This window comes from Vipera berus, assembly GCF_964194415.1.
Source record: "Vipera berus genome assembly, chromosome: 3".
NCBI lineage: Eukaryota > Metazoa > Chordata > Lepidosauria > Squamata > Viperidae > Vipera > Vipera berus.
The window spans coordinates 70,128,702-70,151,339 of record NC_138204.1 but is presented as its reverse complement, the minus strand read 5'-3'; the positions used below and the strand labels follow the sequence as shown (position 1 = coordinate 70,151,339).

General features: G+C 40.2%; 1 long non-coding RNA gene across 2 annotated transcripts in view; it reads left to right on the top strand.

Annotated features, from left to right (window-relative positions):
- LOC308666275 overlaps positions 1-12,502 on the top strand; it is a 28,010-nt gene extending 15,508 nt beyond the window's left edge. For both annotated transcript variants that reach the window (XR_014026074.1, XR_014026075.1), the window contains exons 4-6: positions 436-479; positions 1,712-1,848; positions 11,562-12,502. This is a non-coding gene — a long non-coding RNA (uncharacterized lncRNA). The remainder of the gene's footprint in view (positions 1-435; positions 480-1,711; positions 1,849-11,561) is intronic.
- Positions 12,503-22,638: the final 10,136 nt, after the last annotated feature.

Here is a 22,638-nt window from a genome sequence, read left to right as displayed (position 1 = left end):
ACGGCAATGGGGAAAAAGTCCTGATATGTCGCGCGACGTCGCGTGACATCGCAAGTTTGACATGGCTGACTTAGATGAACAGCGAAACATTTTTAAAGAAAAGAAAACAAGAAAATCCAGTTGCCTTTTGAAAAAAAGTATCTTTGGGACAACCATGATAATGCTCATAGATATGGTCCCATAGGACCCTCTCTCATTTCTGGGGGCATGCTGTAAATGTCCCATGCTGTGTAAACATATAGTTTTGAATGGTCACTGAATGAATGGTTGTTAAGCAAGAACAACTTGTAGTTAAATTCTGCCAGGTGCTAATTAATCAGTTTCAGTGGGTTGTCTTTTGTCTTAACTTTTTTTTAAAAGCGTTTTGCATTTTTCAGATATGTTTTCATCTCATTAGTGCCCTCTTGTGGTTTTCTAAAAAATGTTTCTTTTCAGGTGTGGATCACATGACATCTTTCAGTCAGAACAGGAGAGGAGAGGTAAGTTTCTTCCACTTCTGTTCCCTGGACTTTGTCCAAAAAGTCCAATCCTAACGTAACATAAAAGTCCAGTTGTAGCATAAACAAAAATTATTTTGGCCACAAAAATTATTAAGTTTATAGCAGATAATTAGGAATACCTTATGGATAATAAGGTGGCTCAGTGGGTTAGGATGCTGAGCTTGTCGATCAGAAGGTCGGCAGTTTGGCAGGTTGAATCCCGAGTGCCGCGTAACAGAGTGAGCGCCTGTTACTCGTCCCAGCTTCTGCCAACCTAGCAGTTCGAAAGCACGTAAAAAATGCAAGTAGAAAAATAGGGACCACTACGGTGGGAAGGTAACAGCGTTCCGTGCGCCTTTGGCGTCTAGTCATGCCGGCCACATGACCACGGAGACGTCTTCGGACAAGCGCTGGCTCTTCGGCTTTGAAACGGAGATGAGCACCGGCCCCTAGAGTTGGAAACGACTAGCACGCATGTGCGGGGGAACCTTTACCTTTACCTATGGATAATAAAAGCAGGTGAATGCAGTCTTTTGCTGTGTGGAACTGCACTTAAAAACATTAAGATACAAAAAGGACCCCAATAGAGTGCATACTAATATAAGTAAGTGGGCTGTGTCAGGTGTAGGGGAAACATTTGTCAGATGAAGTGTCTTTTTTTTCCAACTAAGAACGTGTTTTAGCTTTTGGTGGGCTTCTGAACTAAAAATTATAGGAGCCACAAGTTTAGCACTAAACTGTATTTTTATTTGTAGTGTGCCTCGGGGATTTCTTTTATGGGAAACCCTATATACCTGTTTTGTAAACACAGGTCTGGCTTAGACAAACAGCAGAGTAGTTAGTGCATCCTTAAGTGGCATTAATTTCAGCAAAGTTGTGAACAAAATATCTAGGACCCATGTTGTCGATATGTGTTGCAGCAAAACCTAAGCTCCTCTGGCATTTTCATTTTCTCTCATCGGAAATCCACGTTGGTAGCACTAATCTGGATGGTTCAGTTGCCATTTCATCAATAAACACACTAACAGTATTTCATTTAATAATTTTCAAGTTATCTAATGCTTAATTAACTAGAGAACCTTAAGCACTCTGAACAAATGGATATACTATTCAGGCGAGGCTTCTGCTTATATGTACTTAATTATATGCACATCAGGTATGTCTGAGACAAGCAAGATAAAGCTTTCAGGAACTTTGGAGTTCATTGTGGTCTCCTTTTTTTGAACCCACAGCTGTGTATCAACTGATGGAACTTGCAACTTGGGGTTATCTGATGGTTCTACATGAAGTCAGTTATTCCAAGGAGAGGCAATGATTGACAGGCTGCCCTGGCTCAGTTATCACTGTGCTGATGCTGTCTATACTAAAGGTACAGTACTGTGATAACTGAAGGATGGTAGCCATCTTAGCTTCAGAGGAATTCAGCATGTGATTTATAAAGCTTGTGATACTTTACAGATGAAAATTAAAGAGAACACATCTGGATGCTGGAGAAGCACATTTACAGTTTTATGGCTAACCATTTTGTTTCTTAATTTCAATTTCAACTTTATTGTCACGTGTGTACAATGAGATCAGCTGAGCCTCCCTTCGTGCACCCACCACCACCACAACAACAACTCACAGTGACAACAAACCCACCATCTTGTTACACCATGTAAACTTATTGCACAATGCTCCGGCCCCACAAGTCTGTCATACATTCAGGATTCTGACAGCCCATGGATAGAAACTGTTCTTCAGCCAGCTTTATCTTGGTGCAGCTGGCTATGCTTCTATATCTCCTACCCGATGGTAGGAGAGTGAAGAAGCGCTGACCAGGTTGTGAGTCGTCCCTGAGGATTTTCCTCACTCTTCTAAGGCAGTGGCCCCTAGCAATGTCATCTAGTGGTATCAGGGGACAGCCCACGATGTTTTTTGCTGTGCTCACCCACCCTCTGTAGTAACTTCCTATCCACGACTGTCAAGCCAGCATACCACACCACAATACAGTGTGAGAGGACGCTTTCTATAGTAGACCAGTAAAAGAAGGTCATCAGACATTCATCATTACCATAATAATTGAAAAGGGAAGGTTTAAGGTGCACTTTGCTTTATTATATTTGGAGGATTCCGCTAAAAGTTATAATGTGTGCTGTCACTGTTAATGTTGATAAACTGAATCAGTCACCCCAAAGAATGAGGGTCTCTCTTTGCTGTAGTCAAAATAAACTCTAAAAGGGGTCCTTAACAGTTCTAAAGAACCCCATTTTTAGGCACCCGAGCCTTTCAAAGTTAAGGGGCTGAAATGTTCAGTTCCTTTTTAAAAAAATGATTTGGGATTGCATAAAGTCAGTGAGGAAAATGCCTTCTAGATCCTCATTCTAACCCGCTCTTCTTACATATTTTAAATGTAATCTTTTAACATATATGCATCTTTTTCTAAAACAGTTATGAAATGAAACAAAGCAGTGTGCTTCCTGCAGATATTTCCTAGGTTTGGTACAAATTTAATCCTGACTCCAATTATGGATGGTTTATAGTATATTCTCCGCCAAAGATATCTGGAGCTACAATTGGCAACGTGAATTGTACTTAGGAGGACTATTTTAGGTTAGGCTTGGTACCAAATCTGAAACCATTTCTGAATTAATAACTAGCCCCAGATCCTAAATTAAGCATGAATCGGTTTATCTTAACCACCGTTAAGACTCTTTAAATCTAGAGAGAATGTACCAAAAGGGCAACAAGAAAAATCCAACATGTACAGTGGGGCAAAAAAGTATTTAGTCAGCCACCAATTGTGCAAGTTCTCCCACTTAAAAAGATGAGAGAGGCCTGTAATTTTCATCATAGGTATACCTCAACTATGAGAGACAAAATGGGGGAAAAGAATCCAGGAAATCACATTGTAGGATTTCTAACAAATTTATTTGCAAATTATGGTGGAAAATAAATATTTGGTCAATAACAAAAGTTCATCTCAATACTTTGTTATATACCCTTTGTTGGCAATGACAGAGGTCAAACGTTTTCTGTAAGTCTTCACAAGGTTTTCACACACTGTTGCTGGTATTTTGGCCCATTCCTCCATGCAGATCTCCTCTAGAGCAGTGATGTTTTGGGGCTGTCGCTGGGCAACATGGACTTTCAACTCCCTCCAAATGTTTTCTATGGGGTTGAGATCTGGAGACTGACTAGGCCACTCCAGGACCTTGAAATGCTTCTTACGAAGCCACTCCTTTATTGCCCGGGCGGTGTGTTTGGGATCATTGTCATGCTGAAAGACCCAGCCACGTTTCATCTTCAATGCCCTTGCTGATGGAAGGAGGTTTTCACTCAAAATCTCACGTTACATGGCCCCATTCATTATTTCCTTTACACGGATCAGTCGTCCTGGTCCCTTTGCAGAAAAACAGTCCCAAAGCATGATGTTTCCACCCCCATGCTTCACATTAGGTATGGTGTTCTTTGGATGCAACTCAGCATTCTTTCTCCTCCAAACATGACGAGTTGAGTTTTTACCAAAAAGTTCTACTTTGGTTTCATCTGACCATATAACATTCTCCCAATCCTGTTCTGGATCATCCAAATGCTCTCTAGCAAACTTCAGATGGGCCCGTACATGTACTGGCTTAAGCAGGGGGACACATCTGGCCAGTGGCGTAGCGTGGGTTGTCAGCACCCGGGGCAATTTGCGCCCCCTAACCCGGTGACGTCATGGCACTGCCGAAAAGACGCACCCCGCAGCGGCGTAGACTTTCCAAGAAGAGTCGCGCGCATGTGGGATGCTTCCGGGTCCCTCTCGAGGGCGGCTGGGCGGGGCTCCGACCTGCAAGAGCTGCTGCATTCAAGCTCGCACGTGAGCCCCGCTAAATAAAGCCACGCATGCGCACGAAGCTAGGCCAGCCGGCCGGCAGGTCCATCTTCGCTCGGCCAAGCCTGCCGGGGCGCCTGCGGGGCGCTTGCGGTTGGCCTGAGCCTGGGCGGAGAGTTGGGCGCTTCTATTTATTTTATTCAGTTTATGTGGCCGCCCATCTCACCTGCCGGACTCGTTTCGCTTTGCAAGAAAGAGCAGCTCGAGAGCGGAGCCAAGCCGACTCTGTGCAGCCCTTGGGGCTCCCTGAGCAGCTCAGTGCGAGCGTGCCCCCCCAGATGTTGCGCCCGGTGCGGCCGGCCCCCCCTGCACCCCCCACGCTACGCCACTGCATCTGGCACTGCAGGATTTGAGTCCCTGGCGGCATAGTGTGTTACTGATGGTAGCCTTTGTTACTTTGGTCCCAGCTCTCTGCAGGTCATTCAACCCCGTGTAGTTCTGGGATTTTTGCTCACCCTTCTTGTGATCATTTTGACCCCACGGGGTGAGATCTTGCGTGGAGCCCCAGAACGAGGGAGATTATCAGTGGTCTTGTATGTCTTCCATTTTCTAATAATTGCTCCCACAGTTGATTTCTTCACACCAAGCTGCTTGCCTATTGCAAATTCAGTCTTCCCAGCATGATGCAGGTCTACAATTTTGTTTCTGGTGTCCCTCGACAGCTCTTTGATCTTGGCCATAGTGGAGTTTGGAGTGTGACTGAGGTTGTGGACTGGTGTCTTTTATACTGATAACAAGTTCAACCAGGTGCCATTCATACAGGTAATGAGTGGAGGACAGAGGAGCCTCTTAACGAAGAAGTTACAGGTCTGTGAGAGCCAGAAATCTTGCTTGTTTGTAGGTGACCAAATACTTATTTTACCGAGGAATGTACGAATTAATTCATTAGAAATCCTACAATGTGATTTCCTGGATTCTTTCCCCCCATTTTGTCTCTCATAGTTGAGGTATACCTATGATGAAAATTACAGGCCTCTCTCATCTTTTTAAGTGGGAGAACTTGCACAATTGGTGGCTGACTAAATACTTTTTTGCCCCACTGTATTTATCCTGCCTGCTAGAGCGCCCTTTTGAGTATTTCAGAAGAAACATGAAAAGAGAAGGCACTTTTTGATCAGATTCCCTGTTTAGGACTTTTTTTTGGGGGGGGGGGTTGGGGAGTCCAAAACTTATCAAGTTCCTATATATGAACTTTCTAAAATAAGTCATGTTGATAGAAGTCCAGAAAAACTTTTTTTTGGCCATCCAAACCTGCAGTGTTCAAAACAGACCACAAGAGGGGGTTAGAGCATTTGTGTATTACAGTTTGACAAATTTACATTTCCTGGGAAGAATCTGAAGAATGCTTGGTCGTTTCAGAGGGGCCACCAGCACATTCCAGGCACAAATGAAAATTCAAAACAGACATAACATTTTTGTTTAATTTATCATTTTATAAAGGGGTATAAACATTAAAAGAAATGCTTTGTGGAGCTTAAAAGGCATTCTTGAAGTTCAGCTTTAAAAAAAAGGGGTGGCAAGATGCATGCTGAAAATTATAGGTGCATTATTCATAATTTGCGGGGTACAAGAATTCCAAACAGAAACTGGGAAGAAGAAAAAAAATGAAGACAGGGTGACTTTGACTACCTGACCTCAAGGATGCTTGTGCGCTCTGGCCAAAACACTGCTGTAACCCATTACCGGCACCAGCACCAATTTCAGAAGGAGCGCTGTTTCATTATTTAGTTTTCTACCTACCTGCATGTATTGTTATTCATTCTATATATAGTTAGTCTATTAACTAAAGGCAGTGAATTTGGTCAGTTGCTTTGATGAAACTAAATGCAATCTACGCAGACAGCATTGCCATAAACCACTAAGCTAGCATTCCAATTGAAAGAAGGCACACAAATGTTTTCCTGCTAAGATGTGGACAAGGGGATACTTTATAAATTGTTGTATAACGTTCTACATCTACATCGAATGGATTGATGTACTTGAGTTTTCCCAGGTCTTTGTTTTTGGCAAAGACTGGAGAAACATTTACCTATCTCTTGTCCTACAACACCTCTTTCAAACCTTTGCTATAGGGGTGTGTATGTGTGTCCGTATTTTTATTTTTTTCTATAAACTAACTTCTCTGGAATTTTTACAGCCCTGGGATTACTCAGTGTAAAGTAACAATTCACTTTTTTTTAAAAAAAAAGTAAACCAAAATTCAGAACTAGTTTTTCATGTCTGTGTTTATGACTGACTTAGTCAAATGATTTTTATAAACAGAGTTTCTATTTTGCAATTAAAAGAAAATAAATACAAGTTATTCCAAAAGGCAATCCAGCTAGTATTTGTGCTGAAAAGTGTTGATCTTTCTTGGAGTACGCAGTAAACAAATACAATAAATTAAAATATTAGCTTTGCAACACCTTAAACGAATGACTTCTTTATCACAGAAGCTTTTTGAGACTCAAAGCATTTATTGGGGAAATTGCCAATTCCAAAAATCCAGTATGATGGAACTTTTTAGATAATGCCATGACGGTTTCATTAGTAAGCTCATTAAGTATGGATTGGATGGCAGGAGAGGTAAGTGGATTATAACTGGCAGAAAAATAATAGAGTGCTCACATTAGTGCCCTAGGGATCACCCTTGGGCAATTTTTATTTATTTCTTTATTAAATTTATGTCCAAATTCTTGGAGAAGTGGGAACATGTTAGCAAAATAGAAACATAAAAGTAATGTGTGCTAATGGGGCAACCTCAGTTCTCAGTATGTTTATCAAAATTGCTACCTGATGCATTCTCTCTTTCCTAAGACAATAACTTCCTTGAGGATAGTGGCAGTGGGTATGTGGGAAAGCAAACTTGAGGTTTGCTAATTACGAATATTTGTGCTTACTTCATCTGTTACCCATGCACATGCACAATTATTATTTATCCTTCTTTCCTGAAAAGTATAACTATGAGTGCATCCTTTTGTCTGTTATTTTCTGGAGGGAATTCTTCCAGTGTGTACTGACTAATTACTACAGCGAGCCTTGATTATTGATATCTGGGCCTTGCATCAGGCAATTCTGAGCAACTATCCAATTCTTCAATATTTTAATAACACGAATGGGAAGATGTTTAGCTAATTTGTAGATAACACAAAACTGGGTTTAATAGCTAATACTTTGGAAGACAGAAGTAGCAGAACGAAATTTAACAAATGCAAAGTTGCATGGCTTGTCATTAGTACTTCTGTCAAAAAAAATAGTACTGACTACATGTTGGCAAGTGGAATTTTAGGCTATTTCAACCTAAGTACTTGTTCTGGATAAGTGGAAATTTCACTTTATTGTACATGACTTTAGTCCAGGGGTGTCAAACTTGCAACGTCACATGACGTGTCACGACGTATTGAGACTTTTTTCCATTGCCGGCAATGGGGTGGGCGTAGTTTCACTATGATGCATCCGGCCCACGGGCTGGCAGTTTGACACCCCTGTTCTAGTCAGACTCTACCTTAATTATCATATCCAGCATTACACTTTAATAAAATTCAGACAAATGAAAACATATACAGAGAGGAACAGCAGCTACGAGGCTACTAAAAGATCAGCCATTAAGACAGCCTACTGCTAAGCTTGTAAGCCGCCCTGAGTCTTCGGAGAAGGGCGGGATATAAATGAAATTAAAATAAAAAATAAAATAAAATAAAAGACCGTTTAGCCCTGGCCAAAAAAGATTGCCGTCATTCCTTTACAATTTTCAGTTTCTATAAGATTCTCTCCTTTCAGTTCTGTGGGTCCTTTCAACTGAAGACAAAACCCAGTTTCAAATTCTAAAGTGCTTCTCTCCCCGTTTTTATATAAATAATAATAAAAACGAAAACACGAAGAATTTACTACGTCTTGTGCAACTTTACTGAGACACCACTGCCTCGTGTTTCCTTTTTGCAATGAAGCACTTCCTTCCTGCCTCGCTTCCTTTAATACAAATAACATGATAAGAGTAAATTTGTTTCCATACTAAATTAAAACTAGTATCATGAAATCTCCCCCCCCCTTTTTTTTTTTTGCTAGAAAAACACCGTGCCTCAGAGTTGAAAACAGCTGGAATCCTTTTCCTTTATAGTTGCTTATAAGCCTACGGCGAAAACATTTTAAAACTATAAGCCGTGAAAATATGATTATCGCTACTGGAAGCCAGAAATGGACAGTGCTAAGCTACAAAAAGGCTAATAAACTAAATATGAATCCTGATGAAATGGAGGAGCTGTAGGTTAGTGGCTTTCAGGGACTAGAGAAGCAGCCTGTTTAGCAACAGAAATACTCCTCTGAGGGGCATGGGGAAAGCGAAACTGTCATCATATGTTGAAGTGATTTGAGTGGTGAAATGTGGTGACGCCAGCTATGACTTACTCTTAGTAGCTTTGATAAACCATGCCTCAATAATCTCACAACTCTGTTATTCCAAAGCATTCTGCATGTATATCCATAGCTTGAGTGCAGAATGCCTGAAGTACAGGTAGCCCTTGCCTTATGACGGCAATTGAGCCCAAGATTTCTTTTTCCTAAGTGAGACAGTTGTTATGCGAATTTTCCCCCATTTTGCAACCTTTCTTGCCACAGTTGTTAAGTGAATCGCTGCACTTGTGAAATTAGTAACACTGTGGTTAAATGAATCTGGCTTCCCCTTTAACTATGTTTGTCAGAAGGTCACAAAAGGTGGTCACATGACCCTGGGGCACTGTGACTGTAACAAAAGTGAGTCAGTTGCCAAGGGTCTGAATTTTGATCACATGAACATGGGGATGCTGTAATAGTTTTAAGTATGGAAAATAAGTCATAAGTCATTTTTAAGTGCTGTTGTAACTTTGAATGGTCACTGTTGTAAATTGAGGACTACCTGTATGAAAATAGGATTACCCAAGGCTGGATTAAGGCCAACTGATGCCCTAAACACAGGGTACTCCTAAGCCCTGGTCATTGCTTAGCTGACTAGACATTAAGTCTCAATAAAAAACTAAGGTTGAGTTACTACTGGTAGTAAAAAAATTAAGGAAGGATCACTATGGGGAAAACACACTGGTTCCTCACTCCCATGGTGTCCCAAAGACATTTTTAATTTGTTTAATTGTTAATCCAGAACTGGAATTATTTAGCACTATTTCTAAAAGCACAGAATGGCTACTGGTTCAACTCAGCTGTTCATTTTAGTATATATTCTGTAGACTAGGTTCATATATTTAAATGCATACTTGCCAGGGTAAGTCAAACTCTGCTTTAAAGTTAGCTTGGCTGTGGCCTTTGTAATATGACTCTAAAGACATAGAGACTGGTGAATCATTAATGAAACTCCTGCTGTATATATAATTAGTTCTGACTCCTTTTTCCAGTTTTCAATGCCACATGAAAATGCATTTATTTGCATTTAATGCCACCTGAAGATACTTTTATTCAGCTTTTGGCTAAATCCATGCTATTCTGCTTTTTATGTTTTGAATGCCTTGTAGGCGTTCTACAAGGGCCGTGTACCAGTACCGGGCCGCGGCATGCCAGCAACTGGTCTGTACAAACGAGCAAAGCACCATCCATGGGATGCAGGCAGCACACAAAACCACACCCTCTCCAGTCCGCCTCTCCATGGAACTGGTCCCTGGTGCGCAAAAGGTTGGGGACCTCTGGTATTATGGATTAGAAAGGGCCTTAGAAAGCATTTGGAAAATTGTCTGTGACTTCCATATGCATGGAAAACATCTGCAATGTTAATATATTGCATAAATATTTTTTCCAGGTTGAACCCTCTGAGTGATCACAGAAAATATTTGCTTATTTTTCCCATTTGTTACTTCATGCCTTTAAAGAATAAAAGGTAAAGGTTCCCCCGCACATGCGTGCTAGTCGTTTCCGACTCTAGCGGCCGGTGCTCATCTCTGTTTCAAAGCCGAAGAGCCAGCGCTTGTCCGAGGATGTCTCCATGGTCATGTGGCCAGCATGACTAGACGCCAAAGGCGCACGGAACGCTGTTACCTTCCCACCGTAGTGGTCCCTATTTTTCTACTTGCATTTTTACGTGCTTTCGAACTGCTAGGTTGGCAGAAGCTGGGACAAGTAACAGGCGCTCACTCTGTTACGTGGCACTCAGGATTCGACCCGCCAAACTGCCGACCATCTGATCGACAAGCTCAGCGTCCTAACCCACTGAGCCACCGCGTCCCTTCCCTTTAAAGAATACATATATACATATTATGCTATATAAGAGTGGTGGCGAACCTATGGCACACGTGCCAGAGGCAGCACTCAGAACCCTCTCTGTGAGCACGTGCACCATTGGCCCAGCCCAGCCCCGCCTCAGCCCACAGCCCCCTCCTCACCAACAGCCCCCTGGAGGAGAGTCTGCACGGAGCAGCACAGCCAAGGACTTTACAGCCGGGCAGATTTTAACAAGACTCTTCCCTCGTGCCCTGTCATGTGCAGATGATGCTGCGGGGTGTGGACGGAGGATGTGGCCACCATTGTGCTGCTGGGCCACCTGGGTGATCTGCTGCAGTGGGCCGTGGAGGTGGTGGGTGGCTCTGTGGGCAGGTGGGGATGGGTGGGGATGGGGGCAGTTTTTGGGCACCTGATCTCTAAAAGATTCGCCGTCACTGCTATATAAAATTCCAAAAAGAAGCATAAAATTTCAAACCAACAAAACTGAAATTGGGATGCAACCAAAAACAGAAGAAGTAAACATAGCTCAGTGTGGTTTTCTTTTTCCCCTTCTGTTCATTCGTGTCAGATTCTCAGAGACTGCCCGGACAAATCCTTACAATTTTCTTGGCAAGGTTTTTCAGAAGTGGTTGCCATTGCCTCTTTCCTAGGCCTGAGAGAAATGACCAGCCCAAGATCATCCAGCTGGCTTTGTGCCTAATCTGGGGCTAGAATTCACAGTCTCCTGGATTCTAGCCCAATACTTTAACCATTATAACAAACTGGGTCTTGTAAATGTAGCCTACACCAAATTTATTCACTATGCACCTTTGTAGTTTTTGATCCTACTTATCATAAATATACAAAAATAAGTAAAAAGCACATATCACAGAAATAAAGTGCATTTATTTCTGTGATACGTGAATAAATAATATTACATATTTTCTTCTATTTACTGCAATCTGATAATTTTTGTTTGGCCAGTCACTTCTATGTCTCTTCATCTGGGCTTAATCTGCAAACCATTTTGTTGATAACCATGCTATTTTATTTTTTTATTTATTTTGCAGCTCAACTGAAAAATACAGGAGCAGATAAATCTTCTTGTGTTGGAGAGAGAGAGACTAGAAATCGAGATCTGATTATCCCACTGGATTTTTTTTAAGTCAATATTTTTTATCTTCTTAGAAGGAATGTATGGAGGGAAGAAAGAATGGCTTTGAGGGATAGAAGGAAAAACAACTACCATGGCCAGATAAAAGTGGACTGATTATGTGGCAGAAATGTAACCTGAGTAAACATCTTAGACAAGACTATCTGTGGTTCTCATGAAGATTAAGTATGGGTGGTGGGGGAGACACAATTCAATCAGCAAGACTTTGTTCCTATAGGTTTACCATGAAAGCAGTCAACCTATATGACATTGGATTCCTAGTCTGGTCTAGAAAAAAGGCAAAAAGAGACATTTCTGAAGGAGATCCTAGTTACTATGTGCTATGTATTATATTCAGATTGCATCCCTGTGCTCATAATCTCTTTTCATTAAGACATATTATAATGAAAGAGCCTGCCAGTTATAGTGCCTCTTACTTCAAGCACATCTAGATGGGGGAAGTAAAACTTGCTGAGTTTTAATTGTTTTTCCCCCAGGGGGGTCATTTTCCTTATTGGCTACTTTTAACTGAGTCTGTATGTATGAGGGATATGTTAAATAATTCAAAATGGACAGAGGAAATAGAGTGACATAAACATTTACACAACAGCCAGTTCCATTTAGATTTCATTTAAGCACAAAAAGTCAGTGTCCACCACAGACTGCATTTTACATTTCATAGGTTTCTCTTTTTTCACTTTTTGAAATAATTTTATTAAAAGTTTTTAAAAGGAAGATTAAAAAGAAATAGAAACTAAAGTAAAGTAAAGAAAAAAGAGAAAGCTAAGGTTAAAAAAAGGAAAATTGAAAAAGAAAGAGATACAAAGTGGCTTCCAATCTTCCTTACAGCAGTAAGAAATGCAATTACAATTATAAATTTATATCTTTTTCTAAAGTTACAACATATCTGTCTTCTTTCTATAATCTATCCTATCTAGTCATCAAAACCATAAATTGTAACTTCGTTTTTTTTTCCATTTTCTGCAAGGTCATTAAGGGATTTCCAGTCAGCAATATTTACTTAGATATTTACTTTTCTCTAGTCAAAGAAGTCAATTTGGCAAAATCAATGAATTTCATTATGTTTACTAACCATTCCTCCATTGCTGGTATTGTCAAGTCTTTTCATCTTTCTACATAGCAATAATCTCACTGCAGTTATCACATGCTAAAACAAAATTCCATGACTTTCCCCCACCATCACCGCCACCACCGTTTTGCCCATCAGTCCTAAAAGAAAAGGCTCTGGTCTCAAGTATATCTGTATGCTGCTACAATTCTCATGTTTGTCTGTTTGTAACCTTCAATTGGGTGAAACAATGGCAACAGTTTTTGAACCAAGCTACTTCCAATGGGCTAACTTACAGAATACATACAAAATCTGGGATCCAATACTCCTGTGGGATTGAAATTTGGTAAAATTATGGCTGCTTTAGCTCTGGCTGGCTGCTGCACCACTGCAGTCATATGGTTGTCATTTCCAACACTCCCTGACAGCTTCCTCCAAGTCAATGAGGAAGCTAGCTGGAAATCTAAACTTGATCGTGATCATCAACGTTGCCTGCCAGCTTCTCACAAGCAAAGTCTTTGGGGAAGCAAGCAAGAAATTGCAAGTATAAGGAGAGCTGGCAGGTAATGGCTGCTGCAGATGGGGGAGGGGAGCAGGAGTACATGACATCAGGTCTGGTGAGGGTCAGGGAGGGTATGAGGAGGTGCCTGAGAGGTTCAATGGGGGGTGGGGTCAGGGAGGTTGCAGGACAGTGCAGTTCAGATTGTACTGTCTGAACAGTGAGTGTGAGGGTGTAGGCTCGGGGAAGGTTACAGCATGAGCTGGGGAGGTGTGTCTGTAGGTGTTTCAAGGGTCTGGGAGGGTGCAAATTGGCCAATGCAATGCAAGCACAGAGGGAATGGGTGAGGATGCATGGCTTACAGAGATTTACACAAGCAACTTCTTTGCTGGATTTTCCATTGAGTTTCTCTCTCTCTGCAAGCTCCCCACAAGCAAAGTCAATGGGAAAGCCATCAGGAAGTCAGAGGTTGCTTCTGTCTCCGCTGCTTTTTTGCCCACTCCTGATCTTTTAGTTGATCTGATTAGATGACTAATGTCTCTGAAATGGTGACATAAATGAAACAATGATCCAATGGGTCAAAGGTTATCTAATTAATCTGTAAGAATCTCTGACCACTGTATCTATTTGAATCTAAAAATTTGCTAGATTTTTTTTATATGTCCATCCCATTTTCTAGCTTTTTTATATATCCATCCAAGCATAATGTCCCTTCTTGTAGTTCACATTTCTAACATGAACTTGAAGCGCCTTTATACATTCTAGAAAATTTATCTGGTGACATAGAACAATGATATATCGTTTTATAAAACTTCTCTTTAAAGTTATGACATAATGTAAATTTCAGTCCTTTTAACCACATATTTTTCCATTGAACCATCTGAATGTTATAACCAAAATTTTAGTCCACTTTGTCATAGTTTCACTTGTTTTTCTCTTTCAACTTTTATTAAAAGTTTATACATTTTAGCAATTACATGTCCATCATTTGTACATAATTCTACTGCAAACTTTGACTTTGTTCAGAACCACATACTATTTTGTCTACTTTAAATCTTTCTAATAATTGTGAATAAGAAAGCCATTGGCACTATGTCCCTCTGCCAGTTCTTCTCTTGATTTTATTTTATATTTATTATTTTATATTCCCCTCAAGAAAATTCTAGTATTTATGATGATAATATCTTTGTGTTTGCCTATTAATTCTCCTCTACAAAATGCTTCTTGTACTGAGAGCTACAAAAGTGTTTTTGTGTATAACCTGGATTTATATCTATTCCATATTCTCAATATGCTATAACATAATTATTTTTAAAACCCATATTAACCTTGACTTTCTCATACCGCAAATATCCATGCCACACAAATGTTTGTTTATGTACTTCTGGCTGTAAAAGCCTTCTGTTTCTCAGCACCACCCACTCTTTCATCCAAACCAAATAGCAAGCTGCAAAATACAATTTCAAATCAGGTAAATCTAATCCTCCTTTTTCATTTGCACCCTGTAACAAATTATATTTAACTGACTTTTTTCTCCTGCCACACAAATTTGGATATATTCTTTTGCCACTGTTTAAATAGTGCATCAGTTGCTAAAAGAAGATATTGTTTGTTACAAATGCATCATTCATTTTTATCACAGAAATTCTTCCCAACAATTGTAGTTTTTCCCATCTTACCCTATCTTTTAAAAATTTCATTCCATATCTTAACATAGTTAATTTGAAGTGACATATAGTTCATATTTGTCATAGTCAGGGCTTTTTTTCTCATAGAACGCTCAGAACGGAGTTCCGGCACCTTTTTTGGATGGATCCTTGTAGGGTAGGCAAGGTGGGTTGTATGACATGTGTGAGTTCCGGCACCTTTTTCTTTTACAAAAAAAGCACTGGTCATAGTGATATCCAGATATTTTACTTTCATTTCAGTCTTAAATTCAGTTTCAATTTACCAATTCCGTTTGTTCTTCTGTTTTCACTTTTCTGTTTGTCAATCTTAAAACCTGCTCTTACACATTATTCTGAGGAATTAGAAGCAGTTTTGAGTGACCAACTGAATGGCACAGGAAGTGCTTTTTCACTGTTATAGGAAATGGTTTTCACAACCGCAAAACTGCATTGCTGAATAGAAACGGTTCAAACCATTTCAACTTAATCTGAAAAATTCTTCCTTGGAATTTGCCTCAGTTTTTGATATTTTTTCACTAAAGTTCTCAGAATTCTGTCTGCCCTCGCATTTGCTGTTATTTGAATCAAACATGATGGAAAACTTCATCATATATGCAATCTTCTCTTCATTTTCAATAAATGTCAGGTGAAATAATCTATTTAAACAGTAAGCTAAATGACTATGTCAATAAATAATTATCAGAAGCACTCTCTCTGTACAGCATTAAAGCCTGTCACCTTTACATTAACAACAGATGTTAGATTATTATGTTTTACATTAGTCAAACGTACCCAATAACAAGTTTAAGTAACTACTGTTAGTTTTTTTTTCTTAAGTTACTAAATAATTATCAAGCCATTTCAGTGGCTAAGAACTTTGTAGATAAAACTTAGCTGCAAAACATTGTTGATAAATGCTAAGGCGGATATGCTGGACCTTTAAATTTTCATGCAAAATGGCTGCCTGAGTAATTGCTCATTCAGCAAATGACTTTTGGGGAAATAAACAAATCACAATATAATTGTTTTGTAGAAAGCCACTTCCTTAGATGCTACTTTGGGCAAGAAATTCTCTTGCTTCCTTCTGTCCTTGTTTCTGAACAGGTGAGCAAATTTTCAGACATAATTCTGGGACTCATCAGCATTCTTGCAAATCAAGATGGTGGTGGTAGAGTAATTTTATAAGTAAAGATCAGGTAAACTAAGAAACCTGAACAAAGCAGTTGTCCGTGGGAATGCAGCACTCACAGGCATCACATAGAGTCATATACTCACTCCCTTAAATATTTCTGTAAAGTTTAAACAATTGAACAAGACAATAAAGACAAAAGCAAAAACTTGTGGCAACGTGTCCCAAAGGTGTTTTTCAAAAGGTAACTGGACTTTCTTGGGTTTTTCTTGAAGACATTTCACTTCTTATCTAAGAAGCTTCTTCAGTTCTGACTGAATGGTGGTGTAATGACCCAGGGCACAACACAGAGGCAATGCAGTCAGCTGGCAATTCAAACTGCCCTTTAATTGCTCCAAATTTTCCCCAAATGCTCCCATGTTTCTGGCAAGCTTCCAAACAAAGGAAGACACACACACCTTCAGCCACCTCTGGCTGCAAGTAGTTTCACATACAGTCTGATTAGAAGATGAATTTACTCAAGGCCATGGAGATAACAAGGAATGACACATACATCATAAACCTAACAAGTCTGTGTGAATACAAGCTTGCCTGAGCAGTTTCAGAAGAGAAGCCAAAATACAGTCCAAGGTCTTTGAACATCCAAGCAATGTTGTCAGTCAGTCCAATGGTCAGAGTTTTCGGGTTTCCAAGCAGAAGTCACAGAACAAGAGATCAGCAACAACACACAAAACTCCAAGGAATCAACGTTTGTTCCCGACAAATGCCTCTCCCCACAGCATCTCCTTAAGTCTCAGTCTCCAGGTGTGCCTTGTGGAGAGGGGCAGGCCACTCTCCTCCCGAGTAGTTGAGCCTGCCTTCGTTGTTCCCTCCTTCTCTCCACTCTCCGTGCTCTAGGATCAGGAGTGGGTGGCCCTTGCTCATCGCCTAAGCTCTGTCTCTCCTGTTCATCCTATCCCAATCCTGAAAGGCCCTGTCCTGCCTCAGCCTGCTCTTCCCCACATTCCTCTGAAGCCACAGACACCTCTCCCTCAACCTCCCTAGGGTCCTGTTCCAGCTCATTTTCCTCCGCAGATTCAGGCTCCAACAGAGGCATGACAGGTGGAGAATGGAAGGATTTATATTCCTTGGTTGTTAGCATTCTCTCTGAGAATCACTGAGGCCAATAGGAGGTTTATCCATGCCTTCAGGGTCACCTGAATAATGCAAATGGGTTCTTCTTGGAACTGCTGAAAATTGCAACACAGTCCTTTCAGCAGTTCCAAGAAAGATCCGCACCCTTTTGAAAAAGCACCTTTGAGACAACCAGGATCTGGATGACTGAGAATCTCCATGGACATTGTGGCATTGTAAATGCTAGGCACATAAATTGTACAGAATGATTGTTTAATATTTCTAGTCAGAAAACTCCAGAGTAGAAAGGCTAAAAAAATTCACCTGAGAGATTAAATACCATATGTTGTTAATATGTTATTAATATCAAGTGAGTTTTACTAGCTGAAGTTCTTTTCCTCCAGAGAATAGGAATATGTCTTAGTATTCAACTGAATTATTTGGTAGCCATCATCTCTGCAGGAGCTATTAATCATCTGCAGTGGCTACCTCTCATCTGATTTCCCAGTTTTGGGTTTCCTCAGGCTAATTTCCCAGTTTCAGGCTTCTACAGGAGATATAAATTAGGTTCATGTTGCATTAAGCCATAATGTGGTTTGTTCTGATTTGGCTTTATGCCTTAAATGACTTCTTAGATTTATTTGCTTAATTATTTATTAGCCTACCTTTATTACTTTGTAAGTAACTCAAGGTAGCGAACATATATGCAACTGTTTTGTCCTCCTATTTTCCCCACAACAATCCTGTGAGGTGAGTTGGGCTGAGAGAGTGACTGGCCCGAAGTCACCCAGCCAGCTGTCATGCCTTAAGCAGGACTAGAACTCACAGGCTGCTGATTTCTAGGCCAGCTCCTTAACCACTACACCAAACTGGCTCCCACACTCAGATTCTGACCCCTTCAACAAATGAGGGCAAGTCACTGTCCTCTGAGCAGCAGGCAATGAATATAGAACTGACTTGTCACTCTTTAGAGGAAGTCATGGCCATTCTTATCTGGGTCTGCTCTGAAAACCTACTTGATCACCTCAGATACTTCCATGGTGGCTTATGAACAAAATAAACTTTAAAACCAGATACTTTCTACATCTCTTTTTCTATGTTCAAGTAATTACACTTTTCAAAAAAAAAATGGAAATAAATCCTTGTGCCTTGAGGGAGGGGGTGGTTTAATTGATCTTCAGATTGAACAAACTACTTCAATGCCATATACAGTAACTGAAGCAGGGAGAGGACATGCATCATCCTTAGAGGCTTACAAATTACAAGCAACTTCCATTTCCTCAGAACAGAGCTGCTGTGTTCATAGTTCTTTTAAAAGCTTCATGTTCCTCAAGGAATAGAGGACTATAAGCATGTTCTTACCAGAAAGTACATTTTCTGTAAAATGATGTATATTGCAAGTTGATGTATTTCCTTGCTGTATTCCAGTAATAACTGCATTGCTTGTGTGTGGGAAAGAACGTTTTCTGCAGAGAAATTACCTCTTCATCCAGTTAACTTATGTATAAGAAATGATCTGACGCTCCTGCTGTGCTTACTGAGCCATTAAATTGTTTTTCCCTGCCCAGCCCCATTTTTATAAGACAAAGATTCAAGACGGATATGACTTTCTGAAGATCCCCCTGCTTAGTAAAATGAACTTAATGGATTACTAATTCTAGTGAACATTTAACAACAATGCAGAACACCAAAATAATGCATGAATTATTTACCAAAGTGGAGGAAAACTGATCTTCATCACGGAACAGCATTGTGAATAGGAAACAAGTAACAGCATCATTGATAAGAGGGAAAGATTATTTCAACCAGCAACTGTCTCTTGCAATGTTCTTATCAGAAGGGGATTGCATTACATAGGTCATCCCAGAAAATGTCTATCATTGTAATGGACATACAGTTGTGAAGAGATACTTGGTGCTCTGCTCACAGAAATAGAAAAACATTAAAGTACCTTCACATCACAGAGAAATCCAAATTATGAAAGTTTGCACTGTGTTCCATGTTCTAGGTGAACTGCTGCGTACCTGGGCAAACCTAGAAATTATGTTGATTGGCTAGAGATAATGTTGGTATGCCCATTTTTTTCTTAACATGTTCACTGAAGTTGTAATTTCTTAGAGTTGGGATTAGTAAGACAATTCTTAATTTTCCTACTCAGCTCCATAGGAGATAGAGAACTAAATTCAAATTACAATCAGACTTGGCCCATATTGCAGGGCCAGGTTTGAAAGTGCTTTCTATCTTAAACGATAACAGACTAAAAGAGCTTAGAGAATATTAAGTCTCCTTCTAATTGAGCATGAGTCCTAATGTCTTTATGGACACATTCAGATGGTTACATCCAGGGCTTTTTTTGTCATAGAACGCTCAGAATGGAGTTCCGGCACCTTTTTTGGATGGAACCTTGTAGGCTAGGCAAGGCAGGTTGTATGACATGTGTGAGTTCCGGCACCTTTTTCTTTTACAAAAAAAGCACTGGTTACATCCAGATGGAAATTGCCTGTCTTTCCCTACCCCTCTTTGGTCATTTACGTCTTAGTGTATTCTATTGCATTTCCCCTTCTAGAACGAAGTAGGTCCAACCATATTTAGCTTTTTGAGATTAATCAATGTTGATTAAGTCTTGTCACCACTGAGATACAGATTATCTATTGTTTCATATTTTCAGGTAGCTAATGTTTCTAATTTTACTTACATTACAATGGTCCTCATATAGCAATTAATTAATCCATTATTAAGAAGGAAAATGTGGAAAGGTTTTATTTAACAATTCCAATAAACTATAGACCTACAAAATAAAAGTTCAGTACTCCTCACAGACATGAGTGTCTTAAGTATTTTTCAATTCTTATACTGTGATTTGAATGAGACATAAAAAGACAATCTTAGGAACTCTACTGTGGAAAACTCTATGGATGGTGATACTCTGAAAATTATAGAATGTTAAGTTTGTTTTGTTGGAATTGTCCTACTCTTTCCATCCTCGTGTTTTTTTCTTCTAGCATTTTTTCTGCAAGTGCAGGGCCCACTTTTATTCATATCAGCCAATATTAATTCATTGGTTGTGACAGGAATTGACTGACCAGCTTGTCACCTGAGCCTGTTGTCATGGGCTGAGAGAGAGTGATTGGCCCAAAGTCACCAGCTGACTTTCATTCCCAAGGTGGAACTAAAACTCACTGTCTCCTGGTTTCTAACTTGACGCCTTAACCACTAGACCAGGGGTAGGCAACCTCAGCTCTTTTATGACTCATGGACTTCAACTCCCAGAATTCCTGAGTCAGAAGAGCCAAGGTTGCCTACCCCTGCACTAGACCAAGCTGGCTTTCCTTTCTTTTCTCATATTTATTTGTTAATCCTTGGCTATAGCTTCAGGGCATGTGACACAACAATAATCAAGTGGTCCATGAAGATTGCAATATCTGGCACACATGCTGCTTCAATTTTATATTAAAAAAGGTAGGGTAGAAATGAAATAAAAACCAAATATAAATTTGCAAATTGAAGATGTAAAATATTAATCACAAAGCGGCGTGACTCTAGATATTCATTCATTCCAAATTCAGTTCCATCCAGTTCAATGGAGATTATTGGTAATTCTGCATTGTCTTGATGCAGGGCTCTATCCCAATGTTAATCAACAGATTTATAAATGATCTATCAGAGAGAAAGATGCCTATCAAATTTGCTGATGACACCATGCTAGAGAGATTGGCTAGCAAGTCTCACAAAGAAAAGGGGGCCAACCTTTTTCCCAAAGCACCAGAAGGCAAAACAAGAAACAAGTATGGAAACTACCCAAGGAGAGAAGCAACCTAGAATTAAGGAGAAATTTCCTGACAGTGAGAACAATCAACCAATGGGACAGCTTGCCTTCAGAACTTGTGGGTGCTCTTTTAAGAAGAAACTGGACAGCCATTTGTCTGAAATGGTATAGGGTCTCCTGCTTGAGCAGGGGGTTGGACTAGAAGACCTCCAAGGTCCCTTCCAACTCTGTTTTATGTTCTAACAGTTCGAAGAACAAAAAGACAATTCAAACTGATCCTTACAAACTTGAGCATTGATGTTTAACTATGATATGCGTACAGTCTAGGTTCTAAATGGTAACATCAAATGTACAGGTTGAGAACTAGAGATTCCTGGCTTGTCAACAATGCAGTACTGTACTAGAAGAATTAGCTAGCCATGAACATGCAGTATTATGTAGCAACTAAAAAAGTTAATGAGATCTTGGCTGCATTACTCATCAATATCATAATAGGTGATCCTTCTATCTGTACTGATTAAATTTCTTACTCTGTTGATTAAAACATACATGGAAAAACTGAATTTGGTTCAGCTACAGTAGTGACAAGGATGCTACCGTAGAAACCATAAGGCACAACTAGAGAAATTTACTTGCAAAACAGAAGCCTAATGAGATACATAGTATATAAAGCTCTGGTGCACAAAAGGAGTGGACTTGCTCTTATTAAAACTGAGGACAGGATAAAAGCAGTAAAGGTAAAGGTAAAGGTTCCCCCGCACATGTGTGCTAGTCGTTTCCGACTCTAGGGGCCGGTGCTCATCTCCGTTTCATAGCCGAAGAGCCAGCGCTTGTCCGAGGACATCTCCGTGGTCATGTGGCCGGCATGACTAGACGCCAAAGGCGCACGGAACGCTGTTACCTTCCCACCGTAGTGGTCCCTATTTTTCTACTTGCATTTTTACGTGCTTTCGAACTGCTAGGTGGGCAGAAGCTGGGACGAGTAACAGGCGCTCACTCTGCTACGCGGCACTCGGGATTCGACCCGCCAAACTGCCGACCTTCCGATCGACAAGCTCAGCGTCCTAACCCACTGAGCCGTAAGGAGCTTCATTTTGAATATTGGGAGGAATTTCCTGATGCTATTAAATAGTGGAAAGGTCTGTGCAGAACAATGGTAAACTTCTGTTTTTGGAAATTGTTCAACTTGGTCTGAATGTAGCAAAGATAAGTTTAGTAAACTTTTGCAGCCACTGGACAGTTAGACTAGGTCAGGGGTAGGCAACTTGGCTCTTTTATGACTCATGGACTTCAACTCCCAGCATTCCTATGCTGGCTCAGGAATTCTGGGAGTTGAAGTCCATGAGTCATAAAAGAGGCAAGGTTGCCTACCCCTGACCTAGGTCACTTTGAGGTCTCTTCCCAACTCACACTTTCTCCGATTCAGTATGTATATAATTGGCCATAACTTGTGATCATAAAGAGGGGGGAGGAGAATAAGAAGCCCGCTTTATAAACAATCCATTAAAGATTTTTCTAAGGAGAAATACAGTATAATCTCCTTTATCTAAATCATCACCAGCTACCCTGCCCAGTCCCACTTGTTCAATATTTATTAATTTTAAAACATGTTTTCCAATCATTTTTTTTATTTTTTCCCCAACTTTTATTACACTCTTCCTTTTGATTTCCACTGAAGGATGACTAACAGGGATTCTCGTTCGTTCGTACAGCCGAAGTTTTCTTCTACATCATTATTCCTATAACTTTTG